This window comes from Cervus elaphus, chromosome 5, assembly GCF_910594005.1.
Source record: "Cervus elaphus chromosome 5, mCerEla1.1, whole genome shotgun sequence".
Lineage (NCBI taxonomy): Eukaryota > Metazoa > Chordata > Mammalia > Artiodactyla > Cervidae > Cervus > Cervus elaphus.
Genome location: NC_057819.1, coordinates 108,934,950 through 108,956,494, shown reverse-complemented (window position 1 = coordinate 108,956,494; position 21,545 = coordinate 108,934,950). Strand labels below are relative to the sequence as shown.

Genomic DNA, 21,545 nt, shown 5'->3' with positions numbered 1-21,545 from the left:
CTGGCAGCTCTCCTGCTAGTCCCACCTTCAGGACATGGTTTTTGGCAGATGCATTTAAGGGGTCAGTTTTCCTCAGAGCTGGAGAGAGGGGCCAAGGGTTCTCCTTAGCCTCCCCTCAACACCATGCTCAGAGTTTGTGGCCCTAATGGGACCTGGGAAACGTTGCTGCCTCCAAGAAGTGACATCATCTTGTTTGCAGTGATCCCCTAGACCTTCCCAAGACCCCTCCCTGCTTTTCCCAAGAATATCTCCAATTCCCTAGTTCCTGCCTATGATACCTGTTTCCCGGGGAGCAGAAGCCTTAACCCCCTTTTCTTGCTCACCCCCTTCCCCAGGGTCCCTAAACTCAGCACCCAGGGCCTCATGGATTGGCAGAGATGGAGGGGAGGCCGGCCCCAGCCAACTTCTGGGCTCCCACAGGGAGGAGTGTGTGTAAATCTGGCCTCATCTTCTTCCCCCCCGCCTGCTGTCAGCTGGCCAGCCTCATCCCCAGAGCAAAAGCACTTCCATGAGGGAAGGAGGGAGACTGCTCAGTGGGAGAAAGATGAAGCCAGTCCCCCCACGTGTCAGTGAACAAATTGGGCCAATTTGGTGTGATTAGTGAAGAATTCACATCTGGCCAGCAGAGTCCTCCCCCAGCCCCAGCCCAGGCTGGCTCCTGCTCCCCATTAGAAGCGATTTTCTCTGACGGCTCCATTTGTCTCTGTAGTGGGGGGTTTGACAGCTCCCTGGCCAGCCTGGGGGGCCTGGCTCTGAGTGAGAGGCCCAAGGCCAGGCTGCCTGCCCACCACCCCCTTAACCTGCTTCCATGGGTGATGGCCTGTGCCAAACAGGGCCCAGGCACCTGTACGCCCTGTGTGTGTGTGTGTGTGTGTGTGTGTGTGTGTGTGTATGCACAGCTGGGTGGGCCTGGGGAGCAGCATTCTCTAAGCTTTCCACCAGGTTTCCTTTGGCCCATAGTTGCTCATCTTACACAGTGATGGTGATGCTATGAGATCAACAGAGATTCATGTATGTGTGTGTGTGTCTGTGTGTGTGGTGGAGGAGGCAGGGTCTGGTGTTTCCTAAAAGAAAACAGCTAGGCGTGTATAAGGGAGGGCCTGCCCCCACTTCCTTCGCCCCTTCCCTGCCCCTTCCAAAGACTGCTGCCGCAGCTACCCCTCAGGAATGCCTATGGATGACTGTTGCACAGCTGGAAGGCTTGCCCCTAGAAGTAGTTTCAAGGTAGTACCACTGGGGGTGTGGCCTTCAAAGTCTTGGGTCTTCCTCCCCCAGCAGTGACCCTAGGTTGCCTGTGTCAAAGGCAATTTGGGGCTATTTAAAGGAGCCTGACCTAGAGGTCACCTGGGCAAATCTCTTCCCTGGGGAATTACCACCAGATGGCAACCTGGGGCTTGTCTCCTCAAAGATTCTCCCTGGTTGCCAGGGAGCACCAGGGCTCTGCTGTTGCCTGAAGTATGTGAAGGGGAGTCCTGGGAGGACCACAGTCCCTGGATGAGAATTCTCCTGGAAGAGAGATGACTGGTGAAAGGGGTCCTAGCCTGCAGCATTGGGGAGGACTGCTTTCCATCGTGATGTCATATAGTTTTGGGGTGGAAGCTTCTCAGGCTTCCAGCATTTTTCCATTGCTACCTGGATACCTAAAGAAAACCAGGAGGAGTAAAGGGAATCAGACATCTGTGATCTCTCCAACCTCCAAAGCCCCCTGAAAAAGGGTGACCAATTGTCCCAGTTTCTCTCAAACTAAGAGGTCTTCAGGGATGTGGTCTTTCTGTGCTGAAGCCAGAAGAGTCTTGGGCAGACTGGGACAGCTGGTCATGCTATCTAAGCATCAGCCCCAGCAACCAGGCAGAAAGTTGGTTCTTCTGAGATCTGCTGCCTGATTTCTCATTTGACTTTATTTTGTCCTTACCTGATTTTGCCTTATGCCTTATTATTATTTTTTTTTTCTTATGCCTTATTATTATTTGTGGGTTCCTCAGATTTCTTTTCAAGGTAGTGCCTGGGGTGTTGGAAGGATACCCTGACTTGGGGGGCCACTGGGGCAGGCAGTGGGTAACTTAGTGATTCATCTCATTCATGCTGAGGACCATGGGCTTGGGGTGTGATCACAGCAGCCAAGCTGGCCTGCTCTCCCAGGGCACCGGCCACCCAGCACCCATCTCTAATTAAGAGAGGAACCTTCAGAACAACCGCTGTGTGTGGTTTCTGGAGTTATTATCCCATTTCAGAGATGGGAGAACTGAGATGCAGTCATTGGCCCCAGGGCGGAGTTGTGGCAGTGCAAAGCAAGATCTCTTGGATATCTTCCCCCTCTACCCCCTTACTCCATCTCCTGTTCAGACAAAGACTGCTGTTTTCTTGAGGTCAGGAATAAGCCCTTTGCCCTAAGTTGGGTGGGGGTCTTCCCTGGTGGCTCAGATGGTAAAGAATCTGCCTGCAATGTGGGAGACCCGGGTTTGATTCCTGGGTCGGGAAGATCCCCAGAAGAAGGGAATGGCTACCCACTCCAGTATTCTTGCCTGGATAATTCCATGGACAGAGAAGCCTGATGGGCTACAGTTGGTGGGGTCACAGAGAGTCAGACTAACACTTTCACTCTCACTTTCTTTCCCAAGTCAGGGAGTCAGTTGCTCCTCCCCTGAAAGCCTGAAAGTGGCCTCAACCCCACTCCCCAGGCATTAATTACATAATTAACTGAGGACAGAGAAGGGAGAGAAGGCCATCCTGGCAGGATTCCAAAGGCCGAGAAGACTTCTGAAAATCTAGATATCAGACCAACTTCTACCTGCTCAGCAGCAACTGGCCTCCCTGAGACAGAACTGAAAGAGGCCAAGATGTAAAGAAGATGGCTGAGAATCTTGGAGCGGGGAGGGAGACCAGTGGGCAAAGTAGTGCTTCCATGGTCCTGGAGTAGGGCTGCTCAGGGGCTGGCCCCCACCTGCTCCTGCCCTGACCCACCTCCCCTCCACATACCTCTTCCCGCCAAACCCCTCCCTCCCTCTCCCCTGCACATAAGCCCAGGGCCCTTGGAAGCCAAACAGAGAGAGAAGCTGGAGACAAGGGCTGAGCTTGCACTTCAAACTGTGCTTGAAGTGCCAATTTGAGGAGGGATGTGGAAAGTTCTCAGGAGTCTCTGCTAGTTTCCTGGGTCTGATGACCCTGGGGCTACTAAGGCATTTGGGGAGCTGCAGAGCTCCTTTTTCTGGGCAACCCTAGATGCCACCGGGGGGAGTTCCTCTCCAGGAGTGGTGCCTTGTGCTCTAGTCTGGAGGAGGGGTGCTGCGCCTTGGGCTGAACCCTACTTCAGGGAGAGGCTTTTCCTGAAGACAAGGACCCATCTACGAAGCCCCTCTCTAGTCCATTTGGCCTTCGTGGAGAACCCCAGGCCTAGGGTGAAGGGAGCGCATTTCTGCCTCTGTGTCAGAGCAAAGACGCACCTCACTGTCTTGACACTTGGTCTCCACCTTGGGGAAGCCTGCAGGTGGGGTCCTTGCCTGTTTACACCCTGTCTGAGTTTGCTTCAAGCCAAAGGCAACTTCCTGTTTCCACCAACAGGCCCCAAGAGGAGATCAAAGGCGAGAGCCCTGAGTTCAGGGAAGGGAACTGAGGCTGGCCCATGCCGCCACTGTGTAATAGGAGGGTTGAAACCTATGTGGAGAGCTGGAGCAGGAGAAGGATACAGGGAACAAAGGTAGAAATCCCAGGGACCCGGGCCTAGGACTTGGCTGTGCCTGTCCTGTCCTGACCCTTCCTCCAGGAAGCCCAGGTCATCTCTCCATCCTTGAATCCTGACCCCTGCCTCTGCTGTGTCCGCAGCAGCCTTTTCTTGGTCTCTCCCCACTCTGGGACTCACTCCAGAGCACTGGTCACAGCAAGAGGAGAGAAGAGGGGGCGCGGTGTGTGTGCGGGTGGGGGCGGGGAGGGGGGTGGCAGGGGGGAGGGGGTGTCCTCCCCTCCCCTCCCCTGGGGCCCGCCCCCACCTCTGCCGCGCGCTAGGCAGGAGGGCGGGGCGGCCGGCGAGGGGCTCAGGCGGCGGCTGTCACTCACGCACTCACGCGGGAGGAATGCAGACGGCAGGGCTGCTCTGTGGTCACGTCTCCGCCCCACCGACGGAGGTAGGCGCCCAGGTACCCAGCCTGTGGGCCTTGGGAGCCCGCCAAGCTGCTGATGAAAGGCTCCACAGATTAACCCTTTCTTGGCCGCACCCCTTCGCTGCCGCCAGCTGCCGGGTGGTCGCCAACCACGAGGGGCAGAGGGGCGGGATGCTGGAGCGGCGGTTGGGCGGGAGGCTGGGCGCGCCGGCTGAGTGGGCGTCTGGGCGCTGGTTGCGGGGGGAGGCCACCTCCACCCCGCTGGCCTCAGGCCCCTTTGGTCGTAGGGCTGACACAGCTGAGAGCCAGGTCTCCTGTGACAGATGATGCTGTCTCCCCCGCAAGGCTCTCCGCGGGGCGGGCCAACCTCCCATGATGCTGTGCCCTCTCCTGGAAAGTCCCTTGAAGCTCTGAGCACTGAACGGAGAGTCCAGAAATCCATATATTCATGTTGTCGTGCAGACATCCGAAGCTCTAAGAGGGTCAGCTCAGCTGTTAGAGTCAGGGAAAGTGGGCTCTAAGACTGAGTTTCTCCAATGTAAAGAATTAGTAATTAAAAATGTGGGATTATGTATTTGTATGTTTTTGTAGCAACCTACATTTCCGCCCCTCTCCTCCCATACCCCCCAGGCAGGAGTCTCAGGCGGATGCCTAGTATATAAATCAAACAAAGTGGACAGTTTCTGGTTGGAGTAGAGGGTAAGTCCCCTTTCCCTCCCACCCATTTGATGGAAACACCTAGGGAGGATTCCAGGGAATGCAGTTTGGAAAGCTGTGAGGTCTAGGTGTGGGTGATGCAGAATGCATCTCTTTTCATCGGGGGTCTTGCCAACCAGGCGTTTGCTCTCTGTCCAGGGCTCACCCTGGGGCATACTGGGTTGCCCTGAGGTCTGGGCTCCTGCTTCCAGAGTCTGAGAACTGAGTCCTGAGCCCTCCACAGAGGACTGCAAGTTCAACCTTGGGTTTATCGTTCAGTGTCCATGTCTGGGGCCTGCACTCCCTCTTAGTACTCTGCATGTGGCTGGACCCAATGCCTCCCCAGATCCCTATGTTTTTCCCAGATCCTCCTCTTTATCTTTTCTGCTAAGAGTTCCAAGAATCCAGGTGTGCACAGGGGTATCTAGTGGGCAGGGGTGAGGAGGGCAAAGCGCTAGGAGCTAAATTTGCCTCAGAGTTCAGATCTTTCCTTCTCGATCTCTTCCCCATCTTAGCCAGCCTCCCTGGGGAGTTCCTCTTGGAGGGGTGCTCCAAGAGGAGCAGGAAGTCAGAGGTCCAGTCAAAAGGCAGTGCCAAGCAAGGGCAGGAAGAGAGGAGGACCAGTGCCCAGCTCCAACTCTTACCTGCCCACCCCCACACTCCCCCCTGGTGTCTATGAGCATCACCACCCTGGCGGAAGCTATGCCACCCTGAAGCCTGTGTGGAGGGGTAAGAGAGCGCTGACTTTGGCTATAGTAGGAGAATGGAGAGTGGCCATCAGGAGTATGTCCAAATATAGCTCAGTTCAGATCAGTTCAGTCACTTAGTCATGTCTATTTGCGACCCCATGGACTGTAGCATGCCAGGCTTCCCTGTCCATCACCAACTCCTGGAGCCTCCTCAAACTCATATCCATTAAGTCGGTGATGCCATCCAACCATCTCATCCTCTGTTGTCCCCTTCTCCTCCCGCCTTCAATCTTTCAAATATAGCTCATCTTCCTCAACAACTGCTGCCTTGGGTGTGCCTTATCCAGCTTGAAGGCATCACCATCTCCAAAGCAGTATGACTAGAATTTGCAAGTCATCCTTAATGTCCACTCTTTTACCATCCAACTGGTCACCAAACCCCATCCTTTCTGTAGTATTAGTAGTTCGAACTTGCCCACTTTTCTTTCCACTTTGATTGCTCCAGATGCAAAACTGAGGCCTTTTAAAACCAGTCCCTGAGACTATTGCAACAAAGGCTGGTTCCCCTGCTCCAGGGGGGCACACCCCAACCCCCCATCCCTCCTCCGCACTGTACTAAGGGATCCTGGAATCTCAGAACACAGGTTGGAACATGCCACTCTCATGCTCAAAAACCTTTGATGGCTCCCCACTGCCAGCAGGATAAAGTCCCAACGTTACCTGGCATTTACAGCCTGCCCTGATCTGGTGCCAATTTCCCCTGCCAGTCTGGGCCGCCACTATGCACTTTACCCCCTTAACTCCAGCCACATCTAGTGGCTTGTTTCACCCTAGTCATGCTGCATGCTTTCATGGCCCACCACCTTGGCTCACAGACAAGCTTGTTCCTGGCACTTACAGTGCTGTGGGGGAGAAGAATTAATCACATAATCCCATAAATAAACATATCCTTACAAACTGTGATAAGTTCAGGGTATCTTTAGGAACTCAAGGAGAACTTATAATGGGGGTGGGACAGATTTAGACTGGGGACTCAAAGAAGGCTTCTAGGCAGAAGAGGCACTTCAGGGTATTGGATCCGAATTACTTTCTGCATTACCCTTTGGATGCTTGGGAAGGTTATCTTTGATCTTTTGTCAGGATGAATTTCCCTGTCTGTACACCCAGATTTCTTGGCGTCTCTGCCTAGCTTATATTTCGCTCTGTCTTGAACTGGAATCTGCCTTGTGTGTTACAGTCCCTAGACTGAGCTAGTGAGGGAGGGGAGTGTTGCTCATTCATGCTTAGAACACCACCCTTCAGCACACAGGAGGTCTGGAACACAGTAGGCCTTTAATGAACATGTTTTAATTTTTGAGGTGAGGATGTGGAGACTTCTGTATTGCATGCACATGGTGTGTGTGTATGTGTGTTAGTCGCTCAGTCGTGTATGACTCTTTGCGACCCCATGGAGTGTAGCCCATCAAACTCCTCTGCCCATGGAATTATCCGGGCAAGAATACTGGAGTGGGTTTACCATTTCCTTCTCCAGCATGCACATGAAGATAGACCTGAAAACAGGAGACATTCTCTGAGAGGTATTCAGCAAGGATTGGCGTGGAAGGGAGGCATGGGCAAGATGGTCTTCTAGTCTTTTCCTCTCTCCAAAGCTCTGTCCTCTCTCTGTCTAAATGACTCCCAACTGATACTTCCCACTGTGCCTCGGAATCCTCCCAGTTCCTTGGACAGAGCATCAAGCCCAGATGATCCATATTTGGAGTGAGTAGGGAATGGTGGGAAAGGGGCTCTCTTTTCTCCTGGGAGAGTGGGTGCTGACATCTGAAGGTATAAGTGTCATTGGCTCTGAATCTGGGCTTTTCCATCCTCAAGGTCTCAGCCACCCAGGAGCGGCCCCCAGAGGCTGCTATGTTGGCCTGACTGCAGGCCTGGGAGATAAAGATTCCTTCTTCCCCTTGGCTGCACCCCACCACTAAACGCCAACCAGTCCCTTCCAGCTCTAGCTCAGTGGGGACAGAGCACAGAGGGAGAGGAGGGGTTAGCCTGGCTAGCTTCGAGGAGGGAAAGGAGGAAGGAGACTGACTTGGGAATGACCCTAATGTAGAGTCTGCCTCTCCACAGGCCCTGTCCTTCCCCCTGACCTCAGCCACTTCCAGATCACAGGGCAGCAGACAGTCTCCCAGATTTTCTAGTTCTTTCTGGCTTTACTGCAGACTTTGCCAGCAATGGAGAATTTTGGCTGTGAATAAGGAGTGCGATAAGACTGTTGAGCCCAGAGAGGGGCTAGGCCCATCAAATCCCAGTCCAGTCCCCGTGGGCCAGGTTCTTTGGGTGAGCTCCCCTTCACGAATCCTTTGTTCTGATTGTGCGGGTCCAGTCCCTGCCTCAGGGGGATCCCAGTCTGAGTGTGGGGATCCAGCCTTGTTGTGAGTGTCCTCCCAGGGTGCTAAGGGTTCCAAGGTGAAACCGGCCGAGAGACCCTTAGTCCCTCTAGCAGAGCAAGCAGCTAAGGTGCCCCAGAAGGCTGTCCAGATGGGGCTGCTCCCTCACTTCATTGCCTCCCTCGGAGCAGCTGTGTCTGCTAGCTAGTCTCACTGCACTCTCTCTTGCTGTAGAAGCCAGGTGAGCAGTGGCGCTGACATCACAGGTGGCAGCTGGCAGGTGGGGAGAGCGGGGGAGGAGGAATGTGCCCCAGGCCCCAGCAGGTGCCACTGGACAGTCCAGTAACCCCACCCCTTCCCCATGACCTGCTCACCTCACTGCCTGCCTGCCTCAGTCCTGGTCCCTATGCCAGGGGTCACAGCCAGGTCCTGGGTTCCAGGTAGCCATTCCTGGGAGGAGGATTACCCTCTGGACACAAGAGACATCTTGTTGGGCATTAATCATTGCCACAACTGCCACTTTAAGAATGCGGACCCTGGCTGGCTTCCTTAATCCTCAGAGTTAATACTGTATTACTTATATTTCACACGTAGGGAAACCAAAGCTCAGGGCGGTGAAGTCACTAATAGTTTACCCCGTGCAGCCTGAGTGGAGAAGCAGTGGACAGGTGATCCTGAGGGTTAGAAGAAGAGGTCATCTCGTGGGTTGACAGCTACAGTGAGGCTGAGACAGGGGCAGGGATTCAATCAGAGGGCCCGTCTCAGTCCAGGAAGGAATTCTTCCTTGCAGTGAGAGGGATCAGACAAGGGCTGGGAGTGGGGACAGGGGAAGTAGGCCAGCACTACACCGCATGCCAGGGACCCTGCATTGAACCACCTCCACCAGCCTCCTCCCCTCTCCCCACTGAAGCTGAGGGAGCAGGTGGGGAGATGGTGGCTTCCTAGAGCCATGATCTCAGCAGAGAGCTCTCCAGGCCCCCTCCCCCAACCCCATCCTCTCCTCAACACCCCTACCCCATGTGGTGGCCCAGGTGGCCCACTGCTGCAGGCCACGGGCAAGCATCCCTGAGACCCCCAGGTGCCTCATGGGACTCTCCTTGGTGATGCCTCAGAACAGGGGTGGGGGTCCAGACCAGTGAGTCCAGGGAGAGACGACCCAGCTTTGCTCTACCCTCCGCCTGCTCCCTCCCCTCTCTCTGCTCCCCCCCACCAGCTTCCCTCCCAAACACTCACTCATTCATTCCCCAGACCACCTACAAACCACCCATTTGCCCAGACCACACAGCTCCTCTGCCCAGCTCAGCTCCCGGGGATAATGGCCGCCCCACCCCCATCCTTTCAGGGCCCACCCCCAAGCCTAATTACCACCTTGGCACCTCCGGGGCGGGTGGGGGGGGGCATTGACCTCCACTTCTGCTTGGAAGTCTCTTGGGCACAGAAGGCCTGTTTTCTTCTGGACATCAAGGGGCAGGAGCAAATTAGAGACCCTCAACTGAGCCGCACTCTGGTCCTTTCCACCCCACCACCCATCTTCGGGCCCAGGCTACTGGGGCAGGGCAGGAGGCAAGATGGTGGAGACCCTCTTTGCTCCTCAGTTCTCCAGGGCACAGTAAAGGGATGGAGGAAGGGGCAGACCCAAACTGCCCTCAGGTGCAGGTCAAGAAGGACTCCCCAGGAAGAGCACTGGGCCAGGAGTCAGAAGACCAGGATTTCGTTCGGCTGCGCTGATTGCCTGCACTCGCCCGGCCACCCGTCCGGCCTCAGATTCTGTGTGCGTGTGGGAAAGAGAGAGGACAGCTGTTCTCTGAGGTGTCTAAGTCTCTGAACCCCATGTGTGCTGACTGAGGGTCTCCTCGTGCTAGGGCGCCACTGAGCAAAGAAGCAAGGGGAACAGAAGGGGGTGGAAGAGGCCGCCAGAGGAGGGCAGCGGCAGGACAGGAAGATGGAGCTGGGCTGGCCTGACATCTGTCAACACCGGGTGGGGGGCGGGACTGGGTGGCCTGCCAGGTTAGAAGTGCGGAGTCAGGAAGCCCTCACTGCTTCTGGAGCTGACGGTCTCTGTCCCCCAAGCCCCCTCAGCATCAGCAAGACGGTGGTGAGGGGAGGGCCTCCCTGAAACGGCCTGTGCCTCTGGAGGGGGCCCTCTGCCTTCCCCCCTGCAGAGTCTACACTGACCCACGTCCCAGGGCAGGCAGCAGTCACTTCAGTGCCCAGCGTGGGCCCTGGCTCAGAGAAGGTGCCCGGTAAATGCGGGATGAACGAATGAGGATGGAAGACCTGGGGGCCAACTGAGGGGAGCCCAGATGTGTGAACTTACCTGCGGCTGCGGGCTTGGGTCGGCAGGGAGAGAGGGGAGCCGTGGGCAGGGGTGCCATTGTTGGCTTCACTCTCACCAGGAGGAGCTGAGCGAGGCCTAGGCCCCGGGGGCCAGGGCCACCACGGCTGGGCCAGGGCGGATGAGGTGGTCTCTGTGGGGTCCCTCTAAGGACCCCTCCTTCCCCATAATTACTTCTGATTAGCTTCACCACAAAAGCCAGGCTGGAAAGAGAGGGGTGTTTGGGACATGGGGGAGGGGACAAGGTGGCGCAGAGCACTCAGGACAAGCAGGGCCCCCAGCTGTGCTCCTTCAACACACCACACACACACACACACACACACACTCACACGTATGATCTGGAAAATTCCAGTGGAGCCCCATCTACTGAGTGTAGCAGTGATCCAGGGACATCAGGCACTTTAGACAATTCACTCATATGTACTAACTCAAAATGCCCCCTCCAGAATTCTCAGAAGGGAGGTTGGGTGGGCAGAGCTCCCAGGCCGAGGGGAGCAGGAAACAGAATACACACTTCAGGCCAGAAGGGAGCTTTGGCAGGCATGTCCACCATCCCAACACAGAGCCCTACCTGGAGAAGCCCCCGGAGCTCCCTGCCAGTTCTCAAAAGTTCTTCCTGGTGTCCAGCTGGCCTTTCTGCCTGACCTGTGCTAAGGTGAGGATCTGCAGATAGATTCCCCATGTCCGTGGCTCTTACCCACCTACCCCTTTGAGACAATCCATGCTGGGTCCTTCCCTGGAGGCCCAGAGGCTGGGGTCCCCTCCTTTTTAACCTGGGGGCAGGACCCTCCCTTCCACTTCCTCAGAGGCAAGTAGGAACTCCAGCTCAGGTCACTTAGACTTATCTTCCAAGAAGGTCCCTGGGGAGGGGGCAGCATGAGATGTGTCCTCTCTTTCCTGACTGTTCTGGGTAGGCACTTGTGGATTGGGGGAAAGGGACGAAAGGTGGGACATGCCTGCTTACCGGGAGCCTTAGCTTTGGGGAAACTGTAACCAGTAGTAGTATTAACTAACAAGCAAAGCACAAAAATTTACTTTAGGTCTGAGCACCAGGCTTCCATGCTTTCAGACATTCTTTCACTGAGTCCCTTTCTTTTAGGGAGACCCCAAGGCCTTGCCATCCAAGATCTCCCCAGTCTGCTGGGGGAAGCATTGACCCAACACCTTCCCTTACAAGCCCCTAGTCTGAAGAGAACTAACCCCTGCCCTCAGGGAGCCTCTAGTCCTTCACAATGGGTACTCCTGACCCGGTTTCCTCCCCAAGGGAGTTGGGTTTTTAGAGATGCGAGGGGTGGGTTTTTAGAGACGCAGCGATGGGGGCAGGCGCGCAGCCTTCCTGGTGGCGTTGGGCTGCGTGGAGGAGGCGGCGGGGCCAGGCTGGGCCCTCGGAGGAGGCCGCCCCAGCGGCGCTCCCACGACCCGGGCAAGGCCGTCTGGGCGCCGTCTCCGGTCTCGGGGCCTGCGGTCGGGGCACCGCGGGGCCGTGTTTGAGCCGGTCAGCTCCCCGCGGAAATTACAGGGGCGCTCGGCGCTGCGGTCGCGCCCCCCGGGGCAGCGCCCGCTGGTTGGAGGCGTTTAAATTGAAAGCAGCTTTGGGGAGAGGGGGCGGGCGCGGGGCGCCGAGCAAGGGGAGGGGGCGACTAGGCACAGCGACCCCTTTGTCTGCGCCCGCCGAGGGGCGGAACCTTGCGGTGAGCGCGGCGCCCCCTCCCCTCGCTCCAGCCTGGCGGGTTCCCACGCCGCCCAGCCGACCGAGGCCCGCGCCGATTTTCCACCTGGGTCTCTGCCTTCCCTCCCGAGGCAGCGCGCGGTACACCTCCTCCAGGAGGCCCTCCCAGACTAACAAGCAGTGCCAATCCGCGCGGGCGTCCCGGAGTCACGGAGGGTCAGAAGACCTGAGTCCTCTAATAGGTTCCGTGACCTTGGTCAAATCTCCTCTTTCTCTGGGCCCCAGTGTCCTCTATAGAAAGATAGATACTTAGCCCTTTCTGCCTACCTTAGTAATGTTAAAAATGATTTGAGTCAGTTGTCAGGGATAGTGTTACGAAAACTGTAAATCGTCTGAGGAGTAATGCTGTGTGCTGTGCTTATTCGCTCAGCTGTGTTTTTGCGACTCTTTGCGACCCTATGGACTCTAGCCCACCAGGCTCCTTTGTCCATGGGAATTCTCCAGGCAAGAATACTGGAGTGGATTGTCATGCCCTTCTCCAGGTGATCTTCCTAATCCAGGGATTGAACCCAGGTCTTCCGCATTGCAGGCGGATTCTTTACAGTCTAAGCCACCAGGGAAGCCCATGAATACTGGAGTGGGTAGCCTGTCCCTTCTCCAAGGGATCTTCCCAACTCAGGAATCAAACCTGGGACTCCTGTGTTGCAGGTGGATTCTTTACCAGCTGAGCTACCAGTGAAGCCCCTGAGTAATAATAAATACCAAGAATAACTCCCTGCCACCCCTGCAGCTCTTCCATGTGAGCTAACATTTGTACACAGGGGTACTTGTGCTGGGGATAGGATGGGGGAGGAGTTAAGTAGCCAACAGCTTGGAGCAGGGGAGAAACCATGGTGGACTTCTTGGAGGAGGGGAATGTGGAGCAAGCAGGGCTAGGAAGGAGTGAAGGGAGCAGTACTAGAAAAAGGAGAGGGTGTCTTTGTTCCTGGGGATAAGATCAGGGGAAGGAGAGGTAAGAGCCAGGAAGGAGGAGGCCCTCTATATGATGAACTTGTCTTGCCTGCGGGTTGCAGTTAAAGAAGTAGCTTGGGGTGAGTGGCCGTTTGCTCCATTGGTGGGTGGCATGTCTCCCCGGATGGCAGATTGGTGGCAGAGCCTGGCCCAGCCCCATGGTTGAGAAGGAATGCCTGTTGCCTCCAGGGGTGTGCTCCCCTTGGCCCTTCACTCTTCTTTTTCCTGACTGCTCTGGGCACCTGGAGATCATCCCTGGGCTCTGGGCACCAGGTGCAGGGAGCTGGGCTTGTTGTTTCCTTTGCTTCCAGCAGCAGCAGTGGAAGGTTGTTTGCCAGGTCTGGTGCCCAGGGACGTACCCAGTTGCTCCACACCTGGCAGAGCTGCATGTTTCTGCTTTACTTCCTGGAGGTCCTTAGTGGGCAGCCAGGGATGGGGGCAAAGCCCACAGTTCCAGGTACCTGACACTTGGGGCAAGATGAAGAGCTGAGCCTGGCCAGAGCAGGGAGGAATCTGTAAGGGCTCCCGAAGAGGAAGTTGAGGAGCAGCCCTGGAAGGGAACGAGAGAAGAGGGTGAGGCCTAGTGGGGAAGGAGGGCCGACAGGCTGCACCAGGCGTTTCCACCAGAGGAGCTTCCTTCCCCATCCTCTATGACACCCCCTCGGGGGCCCAGCACCTCCTCAAGAGCCCAAAGCCCCTCAAAGGCCTACAAGCAAGGGCTTGGGTCTGGTAAGTGGGATGAGATCTACAAGTGGGCTTTGGGGCACAGACTGGAGGGTGCATCTTGCCAGCTCTGCCTGTCTCCTTTTACCTCTTCCCCTGGCCCAAGCAGCTGCTAAACCCACCCAGCTCACCGACCCCCCTGGCACGACCCAGGCTTGTGCCAGTGGGGCACAGGGCAGAAATGCCGCAGGAAAAGAACAAAGGAGCCCACCAAGGCGGGTGATGGCCCACAGTGACCTGACTGGTTAGGGCAGGGCCACACCTGTCTGGAGAGCTGGCCAGACTCAAGGGACGTCCCTGACCCCAAGCCTGGGTTCCACCAGACACCACCTCTCCCAGGGGCAGGGCTGGAGGCTTCCTGGACACCACACTCTGCACTAGCAGCCAGACACCAACAGGTCTCCAACCTCATCCAGGCTGAGGGCTCCATCAGAAGCCCTCTGGGGGTGTCTCTCCTTCCCCTTTCCCTCCCCATCTGCATGCAGACTGCCCATTGCCATGCCTCCATCTCCTTAGAGCTCAGACTATCTTCTGCATATGGTGCCTACCTCTCAGATCATGAACAAGCTTTTCCCAAGCCCAGTTCTTGCAGGGTGGGCCAGGATTGGGAAGGAGAGGGCCAGGTACCCATAGGTCTTGGCCTGCAGCTACATCATGGGCTAGGTCTGAAATAGGCAGTGTTGGGTTTTATCCTTGCCCACTCTGCCCAGCCCCAGAGTCCTAGAGATCATGAGCTTTGAGCAGGAGGGTCCTGAGGCTGAGGCTTGTATAGGCCCTGAGCCCCAGCTGACAGGCTCAGCATGGAGTTGGGGGTGATCCTCCTGGTTCAAACACTTCCTTGGGGCCAGGGATGGAACTTTTGGGAGAGGGAGCAGGACAGGAAGAGGCTTACTCATCCACCTGGGTCATCCCTGTCATCAAAGTACCCGTGGGAAGGTGCCACGGGTATGACCATCACAGAGGAGACTTCTATCTCAAGACTGCAGGTCTGATGCTTCTAGAAAGGCAGGCTGGGGGGAAGGGACCCAGAAGGTGAATTGCCCCACATGACCTCCAAGGCTCCTTTTTTTAAAAATTAATTTATTTTTAATTGAAGGATAAGTGCTTTACAATATTGTGTTGGTTTCTGCCATACATCAACATGCATCAGTGATACATATACATATGTCTCCTCCCTCTTGACCCTCCCTCCCACCTCCCACCCCTCTAGGTTGTCACAGAACTCCCCTTTGAGTTCCCCGAGTCATAGAGCAAATTCCCACTAGCTAGCTATTTTATATATGGTAGAGTATATGTTTCCATGCTGTTCTCTCCATTTGTCCTGTCCTGTCCTTCCCCTGCTGTGTCTACAAGTCTGTTCTCTATGTCTGCTTCTCCATTTTTGCCCTGCAAATAGGATCATCAGTACCGTCTTTCTAGATTCCATATTTATGCGTTAGTATATGATACTTGGGTTTTTTTTTTTTTTCTGTCTTACTTCACTTTGTATAATAGGCTCTTGGTTCATCCACCTCATTAGAACTGACTCAAATGTGTTCCTTTTTATGGCTGAGTAATATTCCATTGTATATATGTACCAGAGCTTCTTTATCTGTTTATCTGTTAATGGACATCTAGGTTGCTTCCGTGTTCTAGCTATTGTAAATAGTGCTGCAATGCACATTGGGGTATATGTTTCTTTTTCAATGAAAAAATATGGAATGCTTCACATATTTACATGTAATCCTTGCACAGGGCCATGCTAATATTTGTATCGTATCTGTATTAGTATATGTGCTGCTGAAGTGATCACCCAAGCCTCCTTCTGACCCAAGCCTCTGTGGTCCTATGATCCTTGTTGTGGTTGCTCAGTCGTGTCTGGCTCTGTGACCCCATGGACGGCAGCACACCATTCTTCCCTGTCCTTCACTAGCTCCCTGAGCTTGCTCAAACTCATGTCCATTGAGTCAGTGATGCCATCCAACCATGTCATCCTCTGTCATCCCCTTCTCCTCCTGCCTTCAATCTTTCCCAGCATCAGGGTCTTTTCCAATGAGTCGGTTCTTCGCATCAGGTGGCCAAAGTATTGGAGCTTCAGCTTCAGCGTCTGTCCTTCCAATTAATGTTCAGGGCTAATTTCCTTTAGGATTGACTGGTTTGATCTCTTTGCACTCCAAAGGACTCTCAAGAGTCTTCTCCAGCACCACAGATCGAAAGCATCAATTCTTCAGCACTTAGCCTTTTTTACTTATTGTCCATCTCTCACACCTGTCATGACTACTGGAAAAACCATAGCTTTGACTATACAGACCTTTGCCAGCAGTGATGTCTCTGCCTTTTTGCATACTGTCTCGGTTTGTCATAGCTTTTCTTCCAAGGAGCAAGCATCTTTTAATTTCATGGCTGCAATCACTGTCCGCAGTGATTTTGGAGCCCAAGAAAATAAAATCTGTCACTGTTCCTGAGCTGATGTGGTCCTGAGATATTGTGATTGGAATAATTGCCATCACAATAATAGTGCCAGGCACTGTTATAAAACTTTTCACACATGGTCTCATGTACTGCTCCACAGTGAGGGAATTGAGGCACAGAGAGGGTAAGTTTGCTCATCCTCAAGAGCCCTGGGACAGGCAGCCCAGCCTGGATCTGTCCGACGTCAGAGCCTGCTCATTTTCCTGCTTCATGCAGCTTTTGTGACTCTAAACCCTGCTCTCACAGGGTCCAGAACTCAGCCAATCACCAAGTTCGGCATCAAGTCATGACTCAGCATCTTTGTTGGGGAAGCAGTAGGTGGGAGGGGTGGATCCTAGCCGGAGAGCTGAGAGGACAACAGTCCTCTGTCCTCTTCTGGGTCCTGGAAAGCTTCCTAGAGGAGGAGGATGGACAAGAGAAGGAAGAGGGGGAGGAGGGGAAGAGTGTATTTCAAGGTGTTTAGGAGGTATGGCCATTCCAGACAGCAGGGTGGGCACTTAGAGGGATATGACCTTGTCTGAGAATAGAGGATTGGAGGGACCCAGAGGGACAGGACAGAGGAAGGGAGTCAGGTCTGGCTGCATTCCCTTCCTCCACCAGCCCGAGGACTCAGACCCCAAGGGGCAGATAAGCCTGTGCCACATGGCCCTCTGAGAAAGCCTGCTGTTCCTCACCCCCTCCCCTAGCTACGTAGCCCTCTGCTCCAGGCCGGAGGCCACTTTCAGTCACTCACAGGCTGAACCCTTAGGGGAAGGGCCTCTGTTGATCTCCCCCAAGGCTGATTAACAGCAAAGAGCTGGAGGCAAACAGTTGCTCTTCTCCTAGGAGAAGGCTGTCTTTGTTTCCCCAAGGGTATGGCACCTACAGACCTCTCCCCTCCCCACTAAGGAGACAGGGCTGCCTTTGCAGGCATCTGAGAAGAATGGATAAAGGAGAGAGAATCAACAGGCAGTGCTAGCCTCTGGGCCAGTGGGAACACCCTCACTTTTCAGAGGGAGACACACTGGCAGGTGTAGGCACTTACTTAAAGTGACACCGAGGAAAAAGTCTGCCTGCTGGTTGGTCTGGTTCTCTCCTGGCTTCAAGGTGCTAGGGGTCTGTGCCTAGCTGGTGCATGTTGCTTCCCCCCAACTCCCACTTCCCCCGCCCCCAGTCCACGGGTTTGCCCACGAAGAAACTGCAGTGGTGACTAGCTCCTTCCCGGGAGGCAGGGCACAAATCACCCCCAGTGCAGGCCGCTTCCCTCTTCTTCTGGGTATTGCAGCTTTTCTGCTGGCTGAACTTGACCTAGGTTTAGCCTCCTACATTTTAGGCACGGGGCTAAACATTTGAGCAGATGATATATTTAATCCTTATAACTGCCCGATGAAATAGGTCCTGTTACTTTCTCCCTTTCACAGATGAGGAAACTAAGGCTCAGAAAGGTGAAGAAATGTATCAAGACTACACAGGTGTGAGCAATGGAGGCGAGATTTGTATCCAGGATCCTCTCTTAGGCTCCCCATGACTCCCTGTGGTGATGTGATTGCTGGGTGTGTGTCATCTCCCCTAATTGGAGTCCAGGTCGATGGAAGAGCAGTCTGCCTTCTGACCTCCTCTCAACTGGCCGAGAAGGAGGGGCCTTGGGCTCTGCCTCTAAAAAATGAGGCCGTCTCTCCCAGCCCAGGGTGCAGGGCTGCAGAAGGAAATCAGACAAGTTGTGAATCCAGCTTCCTCTCTGCTCACCCTTGTTGTCAGCTGGGGTTCCAGCTCCCTCCAGGATCAGAAGGAAATGACTCCTTTTGGAAAGTGGATAAGGGTGCAGGCTCACATCCTGTTACTTGCTTGCTGTGGGACCTTGGGGAAATTACGTCTCTGTGCCTCAGTGTTGGCATCTGTAAAATGAGGAAATCAGAATACCAGGTTCATAAGGCTAATCAGAGGATTGCATTGGGGAGAGTTTGCAACACTTCTTAGCACACGGATAAATGTCCTCAAGAGAGGACTATTTTAAAAGAGGGGCCATCAAATGTGGGGCTGTCTATAAAAAGGATATGGTTGGTTTTTAGGTGGGGGTGTCTAGATTTCCTAATTTTTCAAGGCTGAGAATTCCTGAGAGGGGAGGGAAGGGTGGATGGCTTCCAGGTGACATTCCTCCCTTCCCCCCCACCTCCCCAGGAGGATAAAAATTCCTCCCAGGTTTCTGTGCACTTTCATGTGGAAACTGCTGAGCCCTGCCAGCATTCCTCTGACCCTCCTGTCAGCTGGGGGCCAGCGGAATGGGTCATTAGCCCCTTTTACAGCTTTGTAAAGTGTGATGGCAGACGCCTCGACCTGAGATCCCAGCTGGGACCTGCTTGAAGCAGGTGACCCGCCCCCCAGAGGAGGGACTTTAAGACTGAGGACAGGAGGAAGTCCATCGGGCAGGTGCTCAGGGCTGCCTGCAATGTGCACTGATGCCTGCCGTGGGGACCAAGTCTGGTTACTTCCCTGCCACCATTCCTATCCTGAGGTCCCCTGGAGATGGGTTCTATGTGGACACCAGGGGACACGAACCTCAGTTCTGTCCCTGTCCCTGCAGCTCCCAGGCTACAGCCCTGGAGTGACATATGATCCAACTAATCTGAGCTGGGGGAACCAGGGAGATGGAGAGGAAAGCTGCCTGGGTAGGATGTAAGGGCAGGCTTCCTGCAGGAGAGGGCAGGAAAGATCAGGAAGATGAGGACTGGAGCTACGAGGGTTGGCATGGGGGATATCAAGATGTGTTCTTTTCACCCTTGTTTGTGTGTTCTTGCATCCATTCATCCATCTATCTATCCATTCATCCATCTATTGACCTACTTTCTATTTCAACAGGACTCCAGAAGCCCTTTTCCATAGCTGCTGGAGCTGTTCTACCATAGGACAGGCTAATGATGGGGAGGGGGCGTCCCTTCACTGAAGTTCTCTGAGCAGCTATTGCAGGAAGGAGTTTTGCACAGGGTGGGGGCTCCCTTAAGTCTCCAAGATATCCTTCCTGCTTGAAATGTTGTGACGCCCTCCACCTCACTTCATCCTCTGATAGCCTGGCTGCTGCTGCTGCTGCTAAGTCGCTCAGTGGTGTCCGACTCTGTGCGACCCCATAGATGGCAGCCCACCAGGCTCCCCCAATCCCTGGGATTCTCCAGGCAAGATGATAACATGGAGCTCATGCCTTTTTCCCTCAAGCCAGTTGCTTTACCCACTTTTCCTGTCTCCTTCCCTGCCACTTCCAACCCACCCCTCCTCCCTCTTCAGCCTGGCCCCACCATACCCTAGGTGGACTTTTATGTCCCTCTCCTCCCTTACTTCTCTACCTCTAGCCTGGCCTCTTTGTGGCAGCCAGGGCTATTTCCAAAGGACCTTGCTGAAAATGTGGACTCCCTTGCTCAAAAGCCTTCCATGGCTCCCTGTTACCTACAGAGAAATAATTCTCTGCCAGTGGGCCCCAGACTCTCCCACTTTTTCACATGACATGTGCTCCCCCACTTTTACACATGGCATGTACTCCTCTTGCTAACCAAGTCACCCCCAGTCTAGGCTGAGAAACTGCCTCCTTGATGAAGACTGGCTGGCACTCCCACTGAGGCAGTGATGGAATTGCCGTGGTGGTTTCCTGGAGGGCAGGGACACACCTTGTCATGTCTGTCCCCTCCAGTGCCCAGCAGGGGCTCAAGAAACGTCAATCAGCAGTTTGAATGAGTCAGTGAGTGAATGACTCTTCACCCTTCTGTTCTGAGGACTTCCCATCGCCCCATCCCTGCTTGTTAGAACAATTCCCATCCTTCGAGGGCATCTCAGTGCCTCCCTGTCCTTAAGGTCGTCCCCAGGCCCTCTCCGGGGAAGCTCCACTCTTCTCTGAACCACTTTCTTATCATCTTTGTGCTCAATGAACAGAGGCTTCTTGAGAGCATGGCCTGAGTCCTCCTTCACACTGGATTGTTAATCATGTCGATACAACCTCTAATATAAAAAACTTTCCCCCACACTCTGTTCAAAATTAATTCACCAGACAGTTCATGAGCTCCCAAGGCTAGCACATGCCAGGCGTGTTCCAGGCCAGGGCTCCTGACTGTGGGGCCGGGCACTCCTGTGGGGGAGGCAGAGGCTGACCAGTCCACTGAGGTCAGGCTGCTCTGGCTTCTGGCCCCTCTTCAGAGCTGAGTTACTGAGCCCAGAGAAGGTAACTCTCCTGCCGGGTCACCCAGCCTGAGCAGGGTCCAGGGTACCCTTTTCCCCCTTGTGCCCCAGCAGGAGTCCTTTGACCTAGCCCTGGACAGTTTCGCTCAGGTGGGTGCTCCATAGAGTGATGAAGTCTACAGTATTGAATTTCTTCTTCCTCTTCTTCTTTTTTATTGAAATATAGTTGGTTACAATGTTGTGTTAGTTCCAGGTATACAACAAGGTGATTCAGATATATACATATACATATATATATATATATATATATATATATATATATATATATATATATATATGAAACATGTATATAATGTATTTTCCTGATTCTTTTCCATTTTAGGTTTTCTGACTCTTCCATAAATTCCTTCTGCTGTATAGTATAGGTTCATATGGTCAAAGCTATGGTTTTTCCAGTAGACATGTATGGATATGAGAGTTGGACTATAAAGAAGACTGAGTGCCAAAAATTGATGCTTTCAAACTGTGATGCTGGAGAAGACTCTTGAGAGTCCTTTGGACAGCAAGGAGTCCTTTGGACAGCAAGGAGATCAAGCCAGTCAGTCTTAAGGGAAATCCACCCTGAATGTTCATTGGAAGGACTGGTGCTGAAGCTGAAGCTCCAATACTTTGGCCAACTGATGTGAAGAACTGACTCATTGGAAAAGATCCTGATGCTGGGAAAGGCTGAGGGCAAGAAGAATAATATTCCACTGTATAGAAATGTGACATCTTCTTTATCCATTCATCCGTTGATGGACATTCAGTTTGCTTTCATGTCCTGGCTACTCTAAATAGTGCTTCTGTGAATATTGAGATGTATCTATCTTTTCAAATTAGTTTTTGTCTTTTCCAGATGTATGCTCAGGAGTGGGATTGCTGGGTTGTATGGTAACTCTATTTTTAGCTTTTTAAGGAACCTCCATACTGATTTCCATAGTGGCTGAACCAATTTACATTCCTACCAAGAGTGTAAGAGGCTCCCTTTTCTTTACATCTTCTCCAGCTGAATTTCTTCTTAAAATTATAGCAAATATAGCTTCTTATTTGAGGTCTTGTTGATTGGAAATCCAGTAGATGCCCCAAGTAGGTAATGAGGCATTTCTGTTTCTGACAAGGAAAGCCATGTCAGACTTGTACTTTTTGGATAAAACCAAGGTATGTGTCACTCTTAGTCCTCCACCTGCTTCCTCTGTTGCTTCTCTACCAAAGGAAAGGGTTAGTCCTCATCTCTTGGGCTCTTCTTCCCACACCAGCAGCTCCTGTGATCAGGGGTTAGGTCCTTGTTACTCCCGTGCTCCCTCTCAGAGCAGAGAAGTGCTC

General features: G+C 53.7%; 1 long non-coding RNA gene and 1 other non-coding gene across 4 annotated transcripts in view; one reads left to right on the top strand and one right to left on the bottom strand.

The window, feature by feature from the left end:
• The window catches only part of LOC122694878, a 61,888-nt gene extending 41,174 nt beyond the window's left edge, over positions 1-20,714 (top strand). For all 3 annotated transcript variants that reach the window (XR_006341261.1, XR_006341259.1, XR_006341258.1), the window contains exon 5: positions 20,566-20,714. This is a non-coding gene — a long non-coding RNA (uncharacterized LOC122694878). The remainder of the gene's footprint in view (positions 1-20,565) is intronic.
• Positions 15,285-15,387, bottom strand: LOC122695841. The gene has a single exon (XR_006341588.1). It is a non-coding gene; the product is annotated as a U6 spliceosomal RNA (small nuclear RNA).
• Positions 20,715-21,545: the final 831 nt, after the last annotated feature.